Source organism: Pinus tabuliformis, chromosome 8 (assembly GCF_031772625.1).
Source record: "Pinus tabuliformis cultivar Carrire ecotype Pingquan chromosome 8, CPIR1, whole genome shotgun sequence".
Taxonomy (NCBI): Eukaryota; Viridiplantae; Streptophyta; class Pinopsida; order Pinales; family Pinaceae; genus Pinus; species Pinus tabuliformis.
In genome coordinates this window covers 385,274,613-385,297,966 of record NC_142294.1, presented here as the reverse complement: position 1 = coordinate 385,297,966, position 23,354 = coordinate 385,274,613, and the positions used below count along the sequence as shown (strand labels likewise).

At 37.3% G+C, this 23,354-nt stretch overlaps 1 long non-coding RNA gene across 1 annotated transcript in view; it reads right to left on the bottom strand.

Moving 5' to 3' along the window:
• Positions 1 to 9,391: 9,391 nt before the first annotated feature.
• Positions 9,392 to 23,354, bottom strand: part of LOC149235711 (uncharacterized) — a 31,225-nt gene continuing 17,262 nt past the window's right edge. The window contains exons 2-3 of the long non-coding RNA XR_016246186.1: positions 9,546 to 9,626; positions 9,392 to 9,450 (exon numbers count right to left, since the gene is read on the bottom strand). This is a non-coding gene — a long non-coding RNA (uncharacterized LOC149235711). The remainder of the gene's footprint in view (positions 9,451 to 9,545; positions 9,627 to 23,354) is intronic.

Here is a 23,354-nt window from a genome sequence, read left to right as displayed (position 1 = left end):
GTATATGTTGGAGAACTTACTTTTGGTCCGTGGTAGTTAGTCCTTGGTATTTGAACCTATGGTTTTGGACCATGGTATCTCGTCAGAAGTGTTGATCCCAAGTATTGGGTCCATGGTATTGTTTTATTATGGTTTTGGACCGTGGTATTGTGAAAGGCCTAAGACTATAAAAGGGGAAGGAGATCATTTGGCAAAGGACCATATGAATTAATTGAATATCTAATAAGTGCTAGATCTGAAATTGGTGATTGAGGTTATGGTGCAGATCTGGATCTAAATGAAGGAGGAACCTTAGCGCAAAGAGAATGATAAGTTCTATTGATGGGTCATAATCTTTAGCCTTGAATGGTAGTATCTTTGTATGATTTTGATATGTTATATGTGGCGCATGCTTGATCTATAAATCTGATAATCTGGGTCTGAATATTTGAAAGAGTGAATTATCCTTTATAGATCTGTACGCAGGTTCAGTAAAGCGAAGGCGCGTATACACGCTGGTTCAGTGAATAAAAATAGCGTATACGCAGGTTTCTCTAAACACAGAAGCGTATGCACGCAGGTTTCAGGTTATTGAAGTAGCGTATATCTTTTGAGTTGTGATCTAGCTGCTTTTGTTTATTGCTGCAGTGTTCTGGGTTCAGAATTTGGTGTGTGGTTACTATTACTGTGTTTTGGGTACAGCTGTCAGAGAAGTATCTACTTGATTCAGTTCTAATTGGTGAAAAGGAGATTGTTTGATGCAGAAATTCTTGATGATTGATTGATGTTCATGGATCCAGTCTGAAAATTTATGAAACGTGGTCCCTGGAAGAAAGAGAAGGTTGTAGCCTTCTGTAGGCCAGCACCTACATACTAGTATCTTGGCTAGTGCAAGAGCTAAGGGGGTTGTAGCTCCCTTCCAGGAGAAGCTGGAGAACGAGAGAGGGTTGTAGCTCTCTGCAGGTTGCAGCCTGCGTACTGGTAAAGGACTGCACCAGTACATTGTAAAAAGAAGTTTCTAATTAAAAGAAGATAGAGACGAATTGCAGCGGGCGGTTTTCACCCACATTGGGTTTCCACCTTATATCTTGTGTTCTTGTGTGTGTGATTGTCTTCAGATCTGTTTTACTGTTTCTGGTTACTGTTTATTTGATCCTAATACACAGATTAATGATCAACATCAGTAAGATAAATTAAATTATAAGTTTACATTGCATACGCAGGTTTCCTTCTCTGTAGTTGCGTATATACGCGGTTTTATCTAACTGAAGTAGCGTATATGGTCTAGGTTTGAAAAAAAAAAGTGACTTGATAATACTGATTCACCCCCCCTCTCAGTATTATTTCCAACAATTGGTATCAGAGCAGGTCCTTCTGAAGAAGCTTGATCGCTTGAAGGAAGATCCATCATCATGAGAAACTACGAGAGAGAAGCATCAATCAAGCCACCAATTTTTGATGGGACCAACTTCGTCTATTGGAAGGTAAGAGTTACAGCCTATCTTCAATCTCTTGGTACTGAAGTCTGGGATATCATAGATACAGGGTACACTTTTCCTTCAGCAACTCCTACAGATCCGGCTGGTAAGAAGCAATATGAAACAAATGCAAAGGCTGTCAATACTCTCTTAGGATGTCTATCTCAATCAGAATTCGTCAAGGTTATGCAGTATAAATCCGCAAAAGAAATATGGGACAAGATTGTTCTGAGCTATGAAGGAGATGACCAGGTAAAGCGAGCAAAACTTCAAACCCTCAGAATTCAGTATGAAAATCTCAGAATGCACAATGATGAAAGTGTAGCTAACTATTTCCTTCGTGTAGATGATATTGTTAATTGTATGAAAAACTTGGGTGAAGAAATAAAAGAGGCTGTTGTGGTTGAAAAAGTTCTAAGATCTTTGTCCCCTAGGTTTGAATCTAAAGTTTCTGCAATAGAAGAAAAATAGAATCTACGAAACCTTACCATGTCACAGCTGCACGGAATTCTGACTGCTTATGAAATGAGGAAAGGAAGACCATCAGACAGAAGAGAATCTGCTTTCAAAGCTTCAGGCGAAGGAGATTACTATGAGTCAGGACATGTATCAGAAGAAGAGGAGGAATCAAATTTTGTCAAGAACCTTCAACGGGGTGCTGGAAGATTCAGAGGTAAGTTACCTTTCAAATGCTTTGCTTGTGGAAGAGTCGATCACTATGCTGCCAAATGTCCTCATAAGGATAAGATTGACAAGGGGAAGGAACCTGTTAGATGGAACAAGAAACAGAATGTAAATAAGAAAAGCTATTACACTCATGAAGATAGTGATAGACTTTCAAATAGTGACGAAGATGAACAAGGTAACAAATATAAACTTTTAATGGCTTTTGAAGATGATGATTTTGTGGATGCTATAGATGAAGAAAGTCTTTATGAAGAGATTTCTAGACTCAAAATTGATTTAGAAGAGAAGAATGTGATCATAGATACTCTACAATTCCAACTTGCTGAAAAGGAAAAACATCATGAAAAGTTAGAATGTGAAATTATGGGACTAAGAAAAGAGATTGAGAAAACAAAAGCTCTTAATCTTAGATTTGTTAAAGGATCTGACACGTTAGATGAGATTATCAAAGTGTAGCGCTCTCCACTAATCAAGAGAGGTCTGGGATATAATGAAGAAACAACTCAAGCGCAGAAACCATCTACCTCCAAGAGTTATCTTGATGCTGCAAGGAGAAGTGAACAAAGACCCAATGGAAATCACCAAGTAAATCAGGGACAATTTACCTCAAGAATGAACAAAGACTACCAGGTAAATCGAGGGCAATCTACTTTAAGGACAAACAGAAGCTACAACCAGCCACAGGTAAAACCTTCTCAATTTGCCTCAAGAATGGATGTCAATAGGAACTACAATCATTTGGCTGGTAGATTTGATAATCACATGAGTTTCTTCAATGGCCAATGTTTTTCATGTCATAACTTTGGTCACAAAGCAGCTCAATGTGTTGCCTATAAGACAATCATGACTAGAGAAGCTCATAAACAAAGGAGTATGACTGGGATCATGAAAAAGACCTACAACAACTTCTTTGCTCTTGAAAATGAAATAAAATGTTCTATTTGTAACAATTTCGGTCATGAAGATTATGAATGCAGGAGCAGGTTTCGGCGGACAACTCAGAAGGAGCAAGCCTCAAGTGCCAAATCATGGAGAATCAAAGAACCACAACCAGAAAGATGTGGTATAGCCTTATATGCAGAAGGACAAGAAAATCAATGGTACATCGACAGTGGATGTTCGAAACATATGACAGGTGATAAAGAAAAACTTCAGTCATATAGTGCCTTGGAGAATGAGAAGAAGATTTCGTTTGGAAATGACACCCCTGCTCTCATAAAAGGTAAAGGTTCTGTTCAGTGGAAAGAAAGGGTCAAAGCTGGAAATGTCATGTATGTTGATGGCTTAAAGCATAATCTATTAAGTGTCAGCCAGATGTGTGATCAAGGAACTGAGGTAATATTTCGATCAAATGGATGTAGTGTTCGTGACCTTGATACAGGAAAAACAGTGATCAAAGGCGTAAGGACTCCAAATAATTTATACATATTCAAAGAAGGACAGCATCAATGCTATCTGAGCAAGAATGATGAACACTTGCTATGGCACAGAAGATTGGGGCATCTTAGTTTCTCACAGATAAGGAAAGCATGCAAATACCAGGCAGTTCGTGGTCTTCCAAACATCAGAATCCCAAACAATACAATATGCAAATCATGTCAGTTTGGTAAGCAAACCAAAACTAACTTCCCTGAAAAGGAAGGATCAGCCAGCAAGCCGCTTGAACTTGTCCATACTGATGTATGTGGACCAACTAGGAAAAGGTCACCTCGAGGAGAATAATACTTTATATTATTCATTGATGACTATTCCAGGATGTGTTAGATAGGACTTATGAAGCACAAAGACGAAGCCTTTGAAAAATTCAAATCATTCAAAGCCTTGGTGGAGAACGAATTAGATCTCAGAATCAAATGCCTCAGGTCGGATCGAGGAGGAGAATTTACCTCGAATGAATTTTTCGATTTTTGTGAAGAACATGGAATAAGAAGGGAATTCTCTACAGCTAGGACTCCTCAGCAAAATGTAGTGGAAAGGATGAACAGAACGGTTCAACAAATGGCTCGTGCAATGCTTGATGAGTCTGGAACTCCCGCAACTTTCTGGGGTGAAGCCGCATTTGCTGCAGTTGTTATTCTCAACAAAACAAATGTCCGGGTGAACAGCACTCAAACTCCTCATGAGCTCTGGTATGGTGAAACTCCTTCGGTAAAACATTTCAAAATTTTTGGAAGCAAATGCTATATTAAAAATAATGATGAAAATCTTGGCAAGTTTGAACCTAGAGCAGATGAAGGCATTCTCCTTTGTTATTCTCCCCACAGCAAAGCATATAAGTGTTACAACAAAAGACTTGGAAGAATTGTTGACAACATTGATGTAGTGGTTGATGAAGAAGGAAACATTCCTAGGCAAGTGAATTCCGAAGATCTCAAAGATGATGAGGACTATCCTTCAACATCAAATCAGAACTATGATGAGGAAGAAGCTCAAGAGGCACCAGAAGAACAGATAAGGATAGAAGATAAGACTCCATCCAGGTACGTTCAGAAGAATCATCCAGAATCTCAAATTTTAGGGCAAAAAGAGGCAGGTATACAAACAAGAAGAACAATTGCAGAAGCCTCAAGCTATTTGGCTTTACTCTCCTCCACTGAACCACAAAATGTAAAAGAGGCATGCAAAGATGAATGTTGGGTCAAGGCAATGGATGAAGAACTTGAGCAGATCGAAAAGAATAACACTTGGGAGTTGGTTCCTAGACCAAAAGATAAGAATGTCATAGGGACAAAATGGATCTTTAAAAACAAGTTGAATGAAAATGGGGAAGTGATTAGAAACAAGGCCAGACTTGTCTGTAAAGGGTATGCTCAACAAGAAGGAGTAGACTTTAAAGAAACTTTTGCTCCCGTTGCTAGACTTGAGGCCATCAGAATGTTCCTTGCTCTCTCTAGCTTTCATAAGTTCAAAGTATTTCAAATGGACGTGAAATCAGCCTTTCTGAATGGAGACTTAGAAAAAGAAGTGTACATTGAACAACCAGATGGTTTCATTCTTGCGAATGATCCAAATCTTGTATGCAGACTAAAAAAGGCTCTCTATGGTCTTAAACAGGCTCCAAGGGCTTGGTACTACCGTTTGGACAAATATCTTCATCAACAAGGTTTTTCAAAAGGATCAGCAGATAGCAATCTTTATATAAAAATTGAAAATGACAAATTGCTAATACTTGTTGTGTATGTAGATGATATTATCTTTGGCAGCAATGAAGAAGCTATGAGTCAAAGCTTTGCCTCGGTGATGCAGAAAGAATTCGAAATGTCTTTGCTTGGAGAACTGACATATTTTCTTGGATTGCAAATCCAACAAAATGAAGGCGGTATCTTTTTGTCTCAAACCAAGTATCTCAAGTAGATCTTGAAGAAATATGTCATCGAAGATGCAAAACCAGTATGTACCCCTATGGTTACAGGATGCAGCCTCAGTGCAAATGATGAATCAGCAGCAGTGCATCAACCAACCTATAGATCCATGATTGGAAGTCTGCTTTATTTGACAGGTACCCGACCAGACATCATGCATGCAGTGGGAATAGTTGGAAGATTTCAAGCAAATCCAAAGGAAACTCATCTTCAGGCAGTGAAGAGAATTTTCAAGTATCTTCAAGGAACTCAAAACTATGGCTTATGGTATCCTAGAGATACAGATCTCACTCTTCATGCTTATACAGATGCAGATTGGGCTGGAAGCGTGGATGACAGAAAGAGCACAAGTGGTGGTGCATTCTTTATGGGTTCCAGATTAGTATCTTGGTTCAGCAAGAAACATAGTTCGATTGCTTTATCTACAGCTGAAGCGGAATATGTGGCTGCTGCATCTTGTTGCACTCAACTCCTTTGGATGATGCAAACCTTGCAGGATTTTCAAATCACTTGTACTCCACCTATCTCCATCTTATGTGATAATACAAGTGCAATCAGCATTTCAAAGAACCCAGTCATGCATTCAAAGACCAAGCACATACCTATCAAATATCATTTTCTCCGAGAACAAGTGTTGGAACAAAAGGTCAAGCTGGAGTATGTTCCCTCTAAGGAACAAGTTGCTGATATACTCATCAAACCACTGCCCATGGAAACTTCTGAATACCTCAGACAGAAGCTGGGAGTAGTTGATGCATCATCTTGCTGTTAAAACTTGTCTGTTTCAGAGAAAAATGGGTGTACGCGAGTTTCCTAAGGAGGGTCCACGTACATACGCCGGTTTGTGCAGAGACAGTCGCGTATATGGAGGCTTGATGGATATCAGTAGGGACAAGCTCTGGTTGAAGATAGTCTGATATGGGTCTGACAGAGACCATCTGGCACAGGTTCAGGGGGAGCGGATAAACTTCTAATGATGCATTGTTGGCATTATCTTAGAAGCTTTTGGTTCTAGTTCACAGCTATTGTTGGTTTCAGGTGGAACAAAGGCAGAGGGAAAACAGAAGGAAATCATGGTTGCTGATCTGAATGGTGATTGACAGATGCTGCTGCTATCAGTTATTGGTGACTCTCATAAGTCTTGCTCTAGATATTTCGTCTCTATGTCATGTATCTCTTTTATGGTGTCAAAGTCATGTAACGGCCTATTTTGGTTTCCCCACTATGCCTGGGATGAAGATGTAATGTACTTGGTTGTCATATGTAAATTTCTGATGTATCCCCACTTGATTGGGTGGATAATCCACACTTGGTTGGGTGATGGATATATGCATTAAGTCTTTTGATGATAGGAAGGTCTTTTATGATGTATAAGTCATGGTTCTTCTTGAAGAACATCTTTTTGCAAAGTTTGCCTACAGTCAGGGGGAGCATGGTCAGCACAGCAGGGCAGAGATTTCAGCATGTACTCAGAGGGAGCACAACCCTTTGCCCTTGATGACAAAGGGGGAGAATGACTTTGAGGATCTTGGGGTTGCCATCAAGTCCAAAGGGGGAGATTGTTGGCATTATGGCACAGGTTTGGAGCTATGGCACAAGTGTTGTCCTTGATGGCAACTTTCTTTGGTGACAGATCTCAGTACAGGCTTTCAGAATAAAGGAAAAGACATATACGCAGGTTCATCTAGACTAAACCGCGTATACACGCGGGTTAGACATTACAAAGGCGCGTGTGCGTATACACGCACTCTCACACAAGGAAAAGCGCGTATATGTTGGAGAACTTACTTTTGGTCCGTGGTAGTTAGTCTTTGGTATTTGAACTTATGGTTTTTGACCATGGTATTTCATCAGAAGTGTTGATCCCAAGTATTGGGTCCATGGTATTGTTTTGGACCGTAGTATTGTGAAAGGCCTAAAACTATAAAAGATGAAGGAGATCATTTGGCAAAAGACCATCTGAATTAATTGAATATCTAATAAGTGCTTGATCTGAAATTGGTGAGTGAGGTTATGGTGCAGATCTGGATCTGAATGAAGGAGGAACCTTAGCGCAAAGAGAAGGATAAGTTATATTGATGGCTCATAATCTTTTGCCTTGAATGGTAGTATCTTTGTATGATTTTGATCTGATATATGTGGCGCATGCTTGATCTATAAATCTAATAATCTGGGTCTGAATATTTGAAAGAGTGAATTATCCTTTATAGATCTGTATGCAGGTTCAGTAAAGCGAAGGCGCGTATACACGCTGGTTCAGTGAATAAAAACAGCGTATACGCAGGTTTCTCCAAACACAGAAGCGTATGCACGCAGGTTTCAGGTTATTGAAGTAGCGTATATTTTTTGAGTTGTGATCTAGCTGCTTCTGTTTATTGCTGCAGTGTTCTGGGTTCAGAATTTGGTGTGTGGTTACTGTTACTGTGTTTTGGGTACAGCTGTCAGAGAAGTATCTACTTGATTCAGTTCTAATTGGTGAAAAGGAGATTGTTTGATGCAGAAATTCTTGATGATTGATTGATGTTCATGGATCCAGTCTGAAAATTTATGAAACGTGGTCCCTAGAAGAAAGAGAAGGTTGTAGCCTTCTGTAGGCCAGCACCTACGTACTAGTATCTTGGCTAGTGCAAGAGCTAAGGGGGTTGTAGCTCCCTTCCAGGAAAAGCTGGAGAACGAGAGAGGGTTGTAGTTCTCTGCAGGTTGCAGCGTGTGTACTGGTAAAAGACTACACCAATACATTGTAAAAAGAAGTTTCTAATTAAAAGAAGATAGAGACGAATTGCAGCAGGTGGTTTTCACCCACATTGGGTTTCCACCTTATATCTTGTGTTCTTGTGTGTGATTGTCTTCAGATCTGTTTTACTGTTTCTGGTTACTGTTTATTTGATCCTAATACACAGATTAATGATCAACATCAGTAAGATAAATTAAATTATAAATTTGCATTGCATACGCGGGTTTCCTTCTTTGTAGTTGCGTATATACACGGTTTTATCTAACTGAAGTAGCGTATATGATCTGGGTTTGAAAAAGAAAATAAGTGACTTGATAACGCTGATTCACCCCCCCTCTCAGTATTATTTCCAACACTTGGAGAGTCTTGGTCAAGGGTCATAGGTCTTGGAATTCATCAATTGAAGTTTTATATAAAGAGAAGAATTTTTGCGGGTTTTCCTCTCAGGTGGAGAGGTTTTGGCCCTAGCTGATCACCTACATCTTGTACCCTCGTCTTATTGTTCTTTATGGTTTCATAGTTGTTTGATGAAAAGAATACTAAATATAATCAGGAGAAAGAAGAAGTTAATTAAGTAATATAAAAACACATCACAAGCAGTTATCAATAAGAGAAATCACCTATCTTGCTGCCCCTAGATTTCTCAACAGTCAAGATCTCACAAAATGTGAAAGCACAGGGCTTTCATCTGCAAAAATTGTCTAGGTTTCACCTCAAATTTATTCCTGCCACCACTCAGCAGAGCAAGAATGAGACTTTTTCACAATAGTGGACATGTTAAGTAAATCCATAGTTTTGCTCATCAAAAGAATAACAAATATGTTCTTCTGCAGATAATTTAGAAATAAAAATTTCAAACACCATTTTTTCACAACAGATAAGAACATCAAAGTTTATAAAAAGTCACACCTATAAAATAAAAGAAAAATTTAGCATCTTCCTCCAGACTGCTTTGGCGATTGTGTTTGATATTTTATTATAAAATGATGTGCACATATTGATCCTTCACGGTATTTGCAATTAAAATGAACAGATCCAACCTTAAAAAGATACTTGTAATATTTACATATTGAACATGAAACAGTTTTTTCTTTGAAACTAGAAAAATCACTTCGAGGAACACCATGGGAAATTTAGCTGATGTCCTTGTTCCCATAGTTGCCTATCTATAGGCACTTGCTCCACGCAACATCCCTTTCTCGTGATGACTCTGCATAACAGTTAAAATCTATCAGCATTCAAGTTTCTATAGCACAAAACATCAGTCAAAAAATGCGTCACTGAGAGGAGTTCTATAGACCGTACAACAATAATGTAGATGACTACTGCCAAATCAGAGTCCTAGTAATCCACACGAAGCGTAACAACTCTTGAAAAGATCCTGACCTGCATCAAGCTAGAAGCTTCAACAAACACAGCATATTTCTTAACAGATGCTCGCACCTCAGTTCATGCTAATCTTCCCAACACTATAGAGACCTATAATTTTGTATTTGTCCGAAGCAATAGAAAATCCTTTTCAATATATATATATATATACCACTATCCTTCGTTTGTCTGTTTCACATGGATAGTTCTGAAATTAAAAATTAAAAATTGAAATTTTACTGATGTACGCTAGGTGACGAAATGCAGGCACTATGACAAAGACATCATAAAAATATGTCAATTTAGTTAAAAACTTTAAAAAAACTTTCAATCAGGAAAACACTTTACCAGCAACAATGCATTTTCAAACCTTTCAATCCAGGTATTATAGCCACTAATTCACCACCTACAACCAGATGAAATACTTGGAAAGATTTCAGTCCATTTGAACGTTGGCTTTCAGACTATCCTATAGGAAAATCAACAACTGTTGTTTTAAGCAGATTCCTGCTTCTAAGAGTTTGCCAACCACTAGCACATTCAGTTGTTTGAACAAGCTGAGTTAATCTGTGTATTCAAGCCAGAGGTGGAACAGAAGAGAAGAGCTCTCTACACAGATGGGAGGTATTCCACCACGACTAAAGCCAGATTTCACCATATTCAGTTGTTAGAACAAGCTGAGTTAATCTGTGTATTCAAGCCAGAGGTGGAACAGAAGAGAAGAGCTCTCTACACAGATGGGAGGTATACCACCACGACTAAAGCCAGATTTCACCAAAGAAGTGGTTATGTGCATGATTAATTTCATTATCGAAAGGCAGCCTGGGCTGTGATCCAATTTCGTTCTCTGGGCTATCTTGAGATTCCAAGTCATGGTGCTAATAATATGGCAACTTGATGTTTTCAATTAAACTGAGATGATGATCCTGCCAACCACTATTCTTTGAGACACCAACATTATCCACAAGACAATCACCCAGCTCGATACTTTGATGGTGTGCCTTTGAAATGAAAGTAAAGCTAGACCAAAATGGATCATACAAGAAAAAAATAGTTGAATAGAAAAACGCACATACCGAACCCAATAATGCATATCAAGGTTTAAATTTTAACTTGAAAAATGCTGAAACTGGCATAAACTGAGAGAATGGTAGAGTAGACTAGAATTATAGAGTACTTGATGAAGAACAAAATCCCATCATAGGGATATGCACTTATAGCAATAGCTTGTAATACATTGCAAATATAACAATCACAACTAAGAGGGCCCACAAGGCATGACACTATCAGCAATGTTAATGCCAGAGTGAGGAAGGATGTTATCACATCAACCCAAGGATTTGCACAAAAATAGCACAAATCTCCCTACATGTGCCATGGATACTTTTGTCTTAGTTGCTTCAAAAGCATATTTTTAAAGCTAAGTACTGAGAAGTGAAAAAGAAAAGGGTTTTGTTGCCCCCTCAAGGGCAACTACTTCCAGAGTACCCTCTCAGGGGTGCAATAATACTGCTTGATCAGCTCTCCTGTTCATTTTTGTTGATTCAGACTTGTTCTTCTAGTTCTTCCATAAGATATATGATCATCCAGCCTGACATCATCCATGAGTTCTATCAAATGACTCAACAATGGTATATCCGCTCATATGCCTTACACCTCAGCTGTTATGTGCACTTGCAGATGAAATGTCATGCATAATCTTTTCAATTGATGTGCTATAATATCACGTGTGTCCCTTTCTTAGACATGGTGTGATGATTTCAAACCTTATTGTGAAAGTAATAAACATTGGGTATAATATAATAACACATCTCAACTATAAAAAAGTTATTATTTTGTCATGTGTACCATGGGGGGCCATAGTTGTCCTTAGATAAGTGTTATCTAGACTTACTCTAAATTGTACTATTGGTGAACTAGATGAGTAGCATACCACATATCCTAATCGTACTTAATACTTCCATCCTTTCCCTTTCACTACCATCCCATTCATAAAAATATATTATCCTCGTTTACCTTTGACTTATCAAATGCCATCTAGCAAGGGCTAAATGAAGAAATTGAAAAAAAATGTAAGCAAAAGTCAAATAAAGCCAAAAAAATGGCTAGAGATGAAGAGAATGTAAAGTAAAAATGAAAAAACAGTGATGCCACCTCATTAAAAATGTCCAATCCCAAAAACCTATGCTAAAAATGCATATCAAAAGAAAAGAAAAGGACTAAGAATAATTAAAGAAAAATACAAAATAGAGTAATAAATAAATGCCAAGGTGGTAACTCTAAGCAACACTCCCTCTTAAAGGTTTACATGAACAAATAATGAAGATTCATAGTTCCAACATGAACAAATAATGAAGATTCATTGTTCCAAAGGGCTAGTTGGACCAATTTAACGATCTTTTACATTATTAATTTATCACTCATAACTTTGAGGGTTAAAACATAACGTTCCCCTTCCTTTTTCCATAAATTATTTATCATTTTACCTATTTCTAACCAAGTGAGCTAAGAAATACTTTTTGGTCATAGGAATTGAAACACGTAATAGGGGTAAAGTTGTCCCACCATGGTAAACTTAGGAAATTTCTAAAACCAACCTATGATAAGATGATGTTAAAAGAGAATTACTTGATGTGCATTGCCTAATGAATTGTTTTGAAGCTTTTACATCATTATAGGTGGGCACCCCACATTGGCATCTATGCACTATGCCTCAAGATCCATGGCATTGCTTCAAGATCAATGTACTTATCTTAGGATCTATCCACCTTGATTAAGCTATATCCACCTACATTGGGATTCATGTCACTTTTCTTGGTATTTGCATCATTGCATTGAGATTCGCAACATCATATTGAATGATGACAAAGATGTCACATCATCACTAAGGTGTCCACATCAATAATCTATACACTTATCATCAACATATGGAGCATGCACGAGTCACATGGAGATGTATTACTTGGCACGTGAGAATCCTTCTATAAGGGAGCACTTCCTCCCTCCTACACTCACAAAGCCACCCTTATAAACGAGTATTGTCTCTTTCCCATTGTCTATTTATGTGTAAAGCTTCTAGAAGGGTCACACCTCATCTTTACTTGGTCTTAGACGTGTGAATGGATTTATTACATGATCAATGGAGTGAGTTAGTGAGGCACCCTTGTCCTTGGGCCTCTCTGACCTCACACATGTTCTAGAAAGAGTTAGTTGCACAATTTGAGGGGGCACTTGTTTTCTCTCTCTTATGGACCACATGTGTGGAGTTATTTGAATATTTGCTCATTTTACGGTGGATGCCCCATTGGTTAAGGGTTTGTTGTAACAACTTGAGGTATTTTCCCATGGTTTTGAGGTATTTCTTGTACTTTTGACTTAAGAACATGGTTTTAGGCTCACAATTTCATCTCAACACATGGTATGACCTCATTGCATTGTCATAGCTCAAGGTTTTCATTGTATGGTACTAGGGAGGCCTCTATCTATATAAGGAGGGTGCCTCTCTCACTTTTTGATGGTTGGAAATCAAGTGGAAGCCACATTAATCAATTTTGGTGTAGTCTTTTTCTATTTCTTGAGTGAGTTGTTCTAGCTTCTGGATAATAATAGAAAGATTTTGGCATGCAAGAGATATTGAGGAAGTAGTGATTGCAAAGCAAACAATGCAAGTAAGGTATGACAAGGTCTATCTTGGTTCTTTGGAATTTTTATAGCTAAATTTTAATATTGAAGTTGAATGACTTAGGGTTTTGACTCCTTACCGTGGATTCATGCTTTAATTTTTTAATTTTGCAATACTTACATTGAATCTAACATTAGTTTAGCCTCCCCATGATTCTTGTATAGTTCATGTTTCCTAGCTTGAGGCTCACCAAACATTCTCCAGAGATGTGTGAGCACTGAAGGTAAAGAGTGAAACAACTCAAGGAGTGCATAAGACTCCATGCCCAATATAATTTCCCCTTTTTCTTTTACTTTTTGTTTTACAAACGATCTAAAAATTTTCCATAATCAATTTATGAAGTTGAGATTGCTACATCCAAGTTTACTTTTATTTGCTAAATCTTTTGGTTTAAATCTTACTTTTGCTAACCCTTTATATCATGCTACAAAATTTTTAAGTTGGAATAAGTAAGCTAGCTGAAATTTTGGAGTAGTCATTTTCTATTTCTTGAGTTAGTAATTCTAGACTCTAGGATAATAATAGAAGGGTTTTGGCATGCAAGAGACATTGAGGAAGCAACTATTGTAAAGTAAACAATGCAAGTAAGGTATGACGATGTTTGTCTTGTTTCCTTGGAATTTTTTAGTGCTGTGTTTTAATATTGAAGTTGAATACCTTAGAGTTTTAACTTCTTGCCCTAGACTCATGCTTTAATTTTTTAAGTTTGTAATACTTACGTTGAATCTATCATTAGTTTAGCCTCCCTATGATTCTTGTAGAGTTCAAGTTTCCTAGCTTGATACACACTAAACATTCTCCAGAGATGTGTGAGGACTTCAACATTGAAGGTAAAGAGGGAAAGAACTCGAGTGGATAAGACTACTAATTTAATTTTCCATGCCCAATTTAATTTTCCCTTTTTCTTTTAATTATTGTTTTACAAACAATCTAAAATTTTCCCATAATTAATTTCATAAGTTGAGACTACTAGATCCATGTTTACTTTTGCTAAAACTTTTGGCTTAAATTTCACTTGTGCTAACCCTTTATCTCGTGTTACAAAATCTTTAAGTTGGCATAAGTAAGCTAGCTTAGCTAGCTGAAATCTTTGGTATAGATCTTGTTTCCAACTTGCTATATTTGTAGATCTAACCATCCTATTGCAATAAACTCTAATGTGCATAACAAAATCATCTTAATTGAGTGTATCTCCTTTCACTAAACCTGGAAAACCCATAATTATTTATTGGCACTAAGTGTTAAAGCTTTATTTCATTCATTTACTTGGCAATTGTCCTATATTTGGCATAGATTTGGAAAGTAGTGTAACATTTGGCACTTGATATGCTTACAAACATTTAAAATGTTCAATTAATGCACTATCTTGTGAAACACGTTGGTCAATAATTCAACACATTTCCTTGCTTTGTTCAATGATAATACAAATTTCAATGGATCGATGTCTTCATTGGCAGAATGCTTTAGGGGATTGTTACCCCCTTGTATATAGCAATCACCATAGGAGAAAAATTTTCTCCCACGATGCAGATTTCCACCTAGTGGCCTCACATGCTCCTCAAATAATGACCTCTCAGATGCCTCTCACTCATTATTGGTTAGCTCATTCACTTGATCAATATTCATCCAATAAAGGCGGGTTTGCAACCATGAGGTGTATCCATTGTTCCAGACAAAGTGCTTATTTTTAATGTATTACACATTTAAGTAAGGATCATGGGTTGAAGTCAGATAATGGTTCATGATGCTTGGAAGTTATGTTTGTTTCTTTATTTCACCTTGGTGGTCATCATTTCCTTCTAGTAAAGTGTAACCACCCTAGGGATTTTCTTTCACTATCCAGGAAGGGCACGAAAAGGAGGCTTTGATAGAGATAGCATGTCCATATCCTTCCATACTAAGCACTTGTCATTTCTCCCTTTCTCTTTTATCCTTTCTTCTAAGATGGTTGTTGTCAGTTGCTTGTATGGGTTCCCTACCTCATCTTATGAGAAGGGACTTGGAAATGCCCAAAGGTTGATGTTGTTGCAAGAAAGAAAGAATAAAAGAGCAAATACCAAGTGTCAAAATGCAAAATAAAGGCAAGCAATGAAATATAAAATCAAAAACCAATATAGCTTGAACTCTACCCCTTCATATGAGGCCATCACCCCTAGTCCTATGTATAGCACATCTATCAAAGTAAAAGGGACTTAAAGCAAACATCCCAACCCTTATAAGCAATGAATTGTCCATCTTAAAAGGGGATTGACATGGAATTAATGAAAGCTTGCTTAGCAAGCCAATTAAAGAAAAGTAAATGGCTAAGTAAGGGGTGGAAAAAGAAAGCCAAGGAAAGGGTAACTCCAGTACAAAGGCACTCATGGATAATGGTCTTGCATAACCCATGTACAAGACTACGACACCTATCATGAAGTCAACCCTTGACCATATCACTTATCACTTACACCTATTAATTGAAGGGTTTACCTAGGAACCATTCCTCCCCCTGAGATTTTTTCTTTCATTGTCATTTATAAGCACCTACTAGGGGTAATTGGAAGCACTAATAAGGGTAAATAATCTCCCTCCCATACCTAATTCTACCAACTTGTAAAAGATCTTAAGCTAGTGTGAAGTTCAAAAAAGATAATGTGATATACTTACATGGATTTGACATTATATATGGTCCATTATTTATGCTTCAATGACTCTTCTACGCATGTTAGTTTATTTCACTTGATTCCTTAAACTTATGCACCACGGTGATCTGGACATGGTCATGGTCCTTTGGAGGACATTGATTATGCTTCTTCTGCACTTTGTGGATCATGCTACACACCATTTGGAGGGCATTAAACTTAATGATCGATGTTGGACACTTGATGATGAGCATTGGCTTGTTGATGACTTGGCATACTTCCGAAGTTTGGGTGGATGCTTGACAATGATCATCATGTTTGGGCGATACCCTTGACTAGGAAACTAATACTCTAGTCAACTTGTTGAATAACTCATTCAATGCAGACAACTGGGGAGTCAATTGCTCAACTAGGAAAGGTGCCTACCTAGGAGTGTTAGGCACTTGGAGGAGGGAACTTAACTCTTGGAGTTTGGACTACATGATTGAGGTACATGTAGAGGTGACTTGCCCTTAATTTGGTAGACCTTGACTAAATGGGTATGTAGCCTTCTTCTTTCGAGCGTTGGAGACCTCATGACAACATGTTACTTGCTTGGAGGACACTTTGCACTAGACGAGAGGCGTTGGATATTCTATAGGGAGTGTTGAGCCCTAGAAGGCATTAGATTACTTGAATACTTGTATGAAGACCTAGAGTTGACTTGGGGATGCTTGGGTTGTGACTATGATCATGTAGGCCGAGTGGATCTATAGCAACACATCGCTTGAGTGTTGGAAATGTTGGCATTGATGTCATTGACCACATGAATGTTGAATTGGGGATAATTTATGCTTGAATGCAAAAGGTTGAAAGTGATGTGAAGTGCAAAGGTTATGCTAATCATCAATGTGAAGGCTAAACATTGTCAAGTGGGACATAAAATATTGGGACAAAAGTTAAAATACATATATTTCTTTGAACAAAAAATGTAGATAATACAAATCTAATTTGTCTCTTGTAATTATTACTGATTGAGCGTTAGTTCAGCTCTATTTTATATTACAATTAATTTTCAGAACTGAAAGTGAAGAGACAAGCTTGTGAGCAGTTTTTGGAAGTCCAAGAGACTATGCTTCATCTCATATTCCTGCAAAGAATACAAATAGTCAAGATGGCTTGCTTAAAAAATATACTAATACAATGTAGAATGGAAAAAGAATTTTTTTTTGAAAGGAAAGAAGTCTGCATTAGAGAGTTGATGAACAGTAGCAGAAAAGAAAAAGCAGTTCAGCAGTAAACTTGACAGCATAATTGCATATGAGGTAACTAGCATTTGTGACTTGATTGAGAAATTTTTGCTCCCTTCTATGTTGCAGCTTGAAAAAGAACAAGTTGTAGCCTATTGAGGTAGGAACCTCATGTGGGTTGTAGCCTGCAAAATACTTGTGGGAGTTGGAGCTTCCTTTGAGGTAGGAGCCTCTTGTGGGTTGGAGCCTACAAAAAATCTAATGTAATAAGCAGTAGCAGCATGCCTTCACATCACTTTCAACCTAAAATTCATGGTTCTCTCCCTTTGGGATTTCCACTTATATCTGGTGTCTTCATGTAATTATTCTTGAATGTTGTGAGAATGTTTTGAATTCTTGATAAATAAATCTGCGAAATTCTATCTTCGGCACTTGCAAAAGGAATTCAATAATGATTACGCACAAACATAAACCATTAGCTGCATAAGAGAAAAAATTAAGTTGAGCGAAAGTAATAATTTGTCTCTTGTAATTATTACTGATTGAGCGTTAGTTCAGCGCTATTTTATATTCAAATAATTTTCAGAATTGAAAGTGAAGAGACAAGCTTGTGAGTAGTTTTTGGAAGTCCAAGAGACTATGCTTCATCTCATATTCCTGCAAAGAATACAAATAGTCAAGATGGCTTGCTTAGAAAATATACAATGTAGAATGGAAAAAGAACTTTTTTTTTGAAAGGAAAGGAGTCTGCATTAAGGAGTAGATGAGCAGTAGCAGAAGAGAAAAAGAGTGAAAAGAAGAAGCAGTACAGCAGTAAACTTGACAGCATAATTGTATACGAGGTAACCAGCATTTGTGACTTGATTGAGAAATTTTTGTTCCCTTCTATGTTGCAGCTTGAAAAATAACAGGTTGTAGCCTGTTGAGGTAGGAGCCTCCTGTGGGTTGTAACCTGCAGAATACTTGTCAAAGTTGGAGCTTCCTTTGAGGTAGGAGCCTCTTGTGGGTTGGAGCCTACAAAAAATCTAATGTAATAAGCAGTAGCAGCTTGCCTTCACATCACTTTCAACCTAAAATTTGTGGTTCTCTCCCTTTGGGGTTTCCACTTATATTTGGTGTCTTCATGTATTTATTCTTGAATGTTGTGAGAATGTTTTGAATTCTTGATAAATAAATCTACAAAATTCTCTCTTCGACACCTGCAAAAGGAATTCAATAATGATTACGCACAAACATAAACCATTAGCGGCATAAGAGAAAAAATTAAGTTGAGCGAAAGTAAAGAATTTGAATTACTAATTCACCTCCCCACCCCCACTCAATGATTACCAATCATAAATATCAATTGGTATTAGAGCCAAGTTCCTTCAGTTGCAGTCTAACAACTAGAAGGAGGTCCTAAGTCAGTAAAATGGCTAGTCAAGAAGGATGCTCAACAAATAAGACCCCTCTATTTACTAGTACAACATATGCCTTCTGGAAAGTGAGAATGAAGACATATTTAATGTCTCTAGGAATAGAAGTTTGAGCGGCTGTGATGATGGGGTATGAAGAACCAAAAGAAACAACTAGTGACAAAGATGCCAAACTGAATTTTATAACTAATGCAAAAACTATGAATGCACTTCTGAGTGGTCTATGTGACTCTGAATTTATCAAAGTAATGCATTATGAGACAACTAAAGATATATGGGTTAAATTAGAAATATTAATGGAGGAGATAAAAAGGTGAAGATGGCCAAATTACAAGTGCATAGAACACAGTTTGAGACCTTAAAAATGAATGAAGATGAAAATATAGCTAAATTCTTTTTAAGAGATGATGAAGTTGTAAATATCATGTTGGGTCTAGGAGAAACAATCAAACAAAGTGTAAAAGTTCAAAAAATATTGAAGTCGTTACCTTCTAAATTCAATCCTAAGGTTTTAGCTATAGAAGAAACAACAAACTTTGACTTATGAACAAAGATCAACTACATGGCTCTTTGGCAGCATATGAGATGAGAATTCCAAAAGGGAAGGCAACCAATAGAGAGGCAACTTTCAAGGTAAACAAGGCCATAGAAGAAAATGAGTGATCATGCTCAAGTTTTGATGAAGAAGCAAAAATTTTCAGAAGGTTGAAAAAAGGCACGGGTAAGCATAAAGGAAAACTTTCATTTAAGTGTTTTAACTGTGGAAGAGTGGGACATTATGCATCAAAATTCCCTTATAAGAAAAAGGAAAATCAGCCTAAAGGGAAACAAAAGAACAAGTCTAACAAAATGCAAAGAGACAATTCAAAAGAAAAAATTTCTATGCTCAAGAAGATAGCAATGGATTTGAAAGTTTCAATGAATGCTCTAGTGAAGATGAAACCAGTGAATTCATGTTAATGGCCTTGGAAGAACTTGAAAAGGATTGCCAAGAATATGAAGAAGAAGAGGAAGGTGAGGTAGACCTTGAGGGGGAGTTAATCAATGCCCTAAATGAAATACAAAGGCTTAAACTAAAGAATAGAAAGCAGAAAAAGATCCTATTGAAATATGTAAAGGAAAAATCAAATTCAGAAGACATTATCAAGTTGAAAGTTGAACTTGAAGAAGCAAAGAAGGTGGAAGACATTTTAATGAAGCAAATAAAAGAGAAAAACCAGGAGTGTGAAAGACTGGAGGAAGAGTTGGTATGTCTAAAGAAAAAGCTAAAGAAGGCTCAAACTAAACTAAACATGAATATTCAACAGATAAAAGGGTTTGAAAAATTGGATGTGATATTAAATGATCAGAGGTCTCTGCTCATAAAGACTGGGTTAGGCTATGAAGGTGAATCTAGTAAATCTAAGGCAGAGGATAAAAGGACAATCACCTTTGTAAAAGTTGCTAGGGGAGAGGATGACAACTCACATCAATCTGAGAACAAAAATTTGAGCAACACTTCAACATCAAGTGAACAACTGCAAAGGAACATTGTCGGTAAAGTACAGAAGGCAAAAGAAATGGACAATCAAACAACAATCTATCAGAAACTACACTTCTTCAGGAGACAGGATTATCAAATGTCAAGATGGTTAGATTCTCAAACAGCATCCACTACCAAGTACAGATATTTGTTTTATGGATATTGTTACTGCTGTAAAAATTTTGGACATAAAGCCATAAATTGTAGAGCTTATGTCAGAAGAATTGATTTGGGAAATTTTAAGATGAGAAATAATGGATTCACAAACATTAAAAAAAACATGAATTTAGACAAAAATACATTTGCTCATCTCCTTGATATCACTAAATGTTTCTATTGTCACAACTTTGGGCACAAGTCATATGAATGTCAACTTAAAAACAATAGATTAACATCTCAGAACATTTATAGAACAAATGGATGCACGCAATGGAAAAAGAAGGTAAAAGAAAAGAAACCTGATAAGTGTGACCTAGTTTTGTATGCTCAAGATCAAAACAATAAATGGTATGTGGACAGTGGCTACTCTAGACATATGACAGGAGATAAAAGCAAGTTTGTTTCCTTGAATGAAAATAAAACTAGAAATGTCACATTCAGTAATGATGAAGCAGGAAGAATTAGAGGAAAGTGTACAATCAATCTAAACAATGGAAGAGGAAAGGCTCAAGATGTATTGTTTGTAGATGGTCTAAAACATAACTTGTTGAGTGTAAGTCAGATGTGTGACAAAGGGTGTGATGTTCTCTTTAGAGCTCAAGACTGTAAAATCAGGTCAACATCTACAGGGAAGGTTCTGGCTAAAGGAGTTCGAACTGAGAATAATGTATATATCTTGAAAGAAGAGAGTGAAGAATGCTACATCAGCAAACAAGATGAATCCTGGCTATGGCATAGGAGATTGGGGCATCTCAACTTTGATCACATCATCAAACTCAGCAAGAAGGGAGCAATCAGCGATCTACCAACAATAAAGAAGCCTCAAAACATTGTGCAAATCATGTCAAATGGGTAAACAAACACGAACATCATTCAAAATCAAAGATAAACTATCAAGTAGTAAGTCCTTGCAACTAGTTCATATGGATTTCTACGGGTCTTCCAGAACAGAAGCACCAGGAGGAGAACAACATTTCATGTTGGTAATCGATGACTATTCGAGATTGACTTGGGTGGCATTTCTCAGAAATAAGTCAGAAGCATTTGCGAAATTTAAAACATTCAAGGCATTGGTAGAAAATCAAACAGGGTGCAAGATAAAGTGCATAAGGTCAAACAGAGTAGTTGAATTTACATCAGACGAGTTTGCAAACCTATGTAATGAATTTGGGATAAAACAATAATATACTATTGCAAACACATCGCAATAGAATGGAGTCGCAGAGAGACAAAACAAGTTTGTTCAACAAATAGCCAGAGTCATGATGCAAGAAAGAAACATTGCTCAAACCTATTGGGCAGAAGCAGTGCATACAGCGGTACATATTCTCAATAAGGCACATCTCAGACCAAACTGTGATAAGACACCTTATGAACTGTGGCACGGGAAACCAGCATCAATCAAGCATTTTAAAGTATTCGAGAGTAAATGTTATATCAAAAATAATGATGAAAAGCTAGGAAAGTTTGATGCTCGATCTGATGAAGGAATATTTTTGGGATATTCGTCAAAAAGTAAGGGATACAGATGTTATAATAAAAGATTGCATAAGATTGTGGAATGCATAGATGTAAAGGTTGACGAAGAGCTACCCAATAAGAACAAGAGCACAAGTTTTATCAATCCTCTAGATCATCATCATCATATCAGTAAAGAGAATGAAGTACAAGATGAAGAATTAGAAGATACAGAGACTCATTCAAAAGGACCCTCAAGACACACTCAAAAGAATCACCCTGAAAATCAAATTATTGGAGATAAAAGTGAAGGAGTACAAACAAGGAGGCAACTAGCAAAAAAATCTGAGCAAGTTCATATAGCCATGTTGTCACAGATAGAGCCAAAGAACTTTGAAGAGGCAAGTAAAGACAAAAGTTGGATAGATGTTATGAACGAGGAGTTAGACCAAATTGAGAAGAATGAGACTTGGGAACTAACACCAAGACCTGTCGAAAAGAATGTCATTGGCACAAAAAGGGTACTCAAAAATAAGATAAATGTACAAGGTCAATATGTTAGAAACAAAGCCAGACTAGTGTGTAAGGGTTACTCACAAGTGGAAGGTCTTGATTATGAAGAGACTTTTGCACCAGTCGCGAGACTGGAGGCAATGAGGATGTTTTTGGCCTTTGCATGCTACAATGATTTCAAGGTGTACCAAATGGACGTGAAGTCTTCTTTCCTAAATGGTGATCTTGAGGAAGAAGTCTATATGGAACAACCAGAAGGTTTTTCATTATCAGATAAACCTAACTATGTCTATAGGTTAAAGAAAGCACTATATGGTCTTAAACAAGCACCACGGGCGTGGTACTCTAGACTGGACAAGTACCTTCAAAAATAGGGTTTCAAAGGAGGAGTTGATAGTAATCTATACATAAAGGCTTATGGAGATGAATTACTGATTATAGTTGTGTATGTGGATGATATTATGTTTGGCAGCAATAAATATCATCTAGTAGAATGGTTTGTTGAAGAGATGAAGACCAAGTTCGAAATGTCAATGATTGGAGAACTTACCTTCTACCTAGGGCTCCAAATCCTACAAAAGCCTAGAGGCATATTCATTTCTCAAGAGAAATACCTAAGAGATATGTTGAAAAGATTCCAAATGGAAGATTGTAAACCTGTCTCAACCCCCATGACTACTGGATGTAAGCTATGTGCAAGGGATGAATCGCCTGATGTGGATCAAAAGCTTTACAGATCTATGATAGGAAGTCTATTATACCTAACAGCTTCTCGACCAGATATAATGTTGGCAGTCAGATTAGTAGCAAGATATCAATCAGCACCCAAACAAAGTCATTTGTTAGCAACAAAAAGGATATTCAAGTACTTGAAAGGGACTACAGACTATGGTATCCGAAAGGTAAGGACTTTACATTGACAGCATACACAAATGCGGATTGGGCCAGCTGTGTGGATGACAAAAAAAGTACAAGCGGTGGTGCATTCTACTTAGGAGAGTCTTTGGTGGCATGGCTAAGCAAAAAAAAAACATCAGTTTCTCTATCTACAGCGGAAGTTGAATACATAGCAGTTGCAGCCTGTTGCACACAAGTGTTGTGGATGAAGCAGACACTTCAGGATATGAAGGTAAATTTCAGTGAGCCT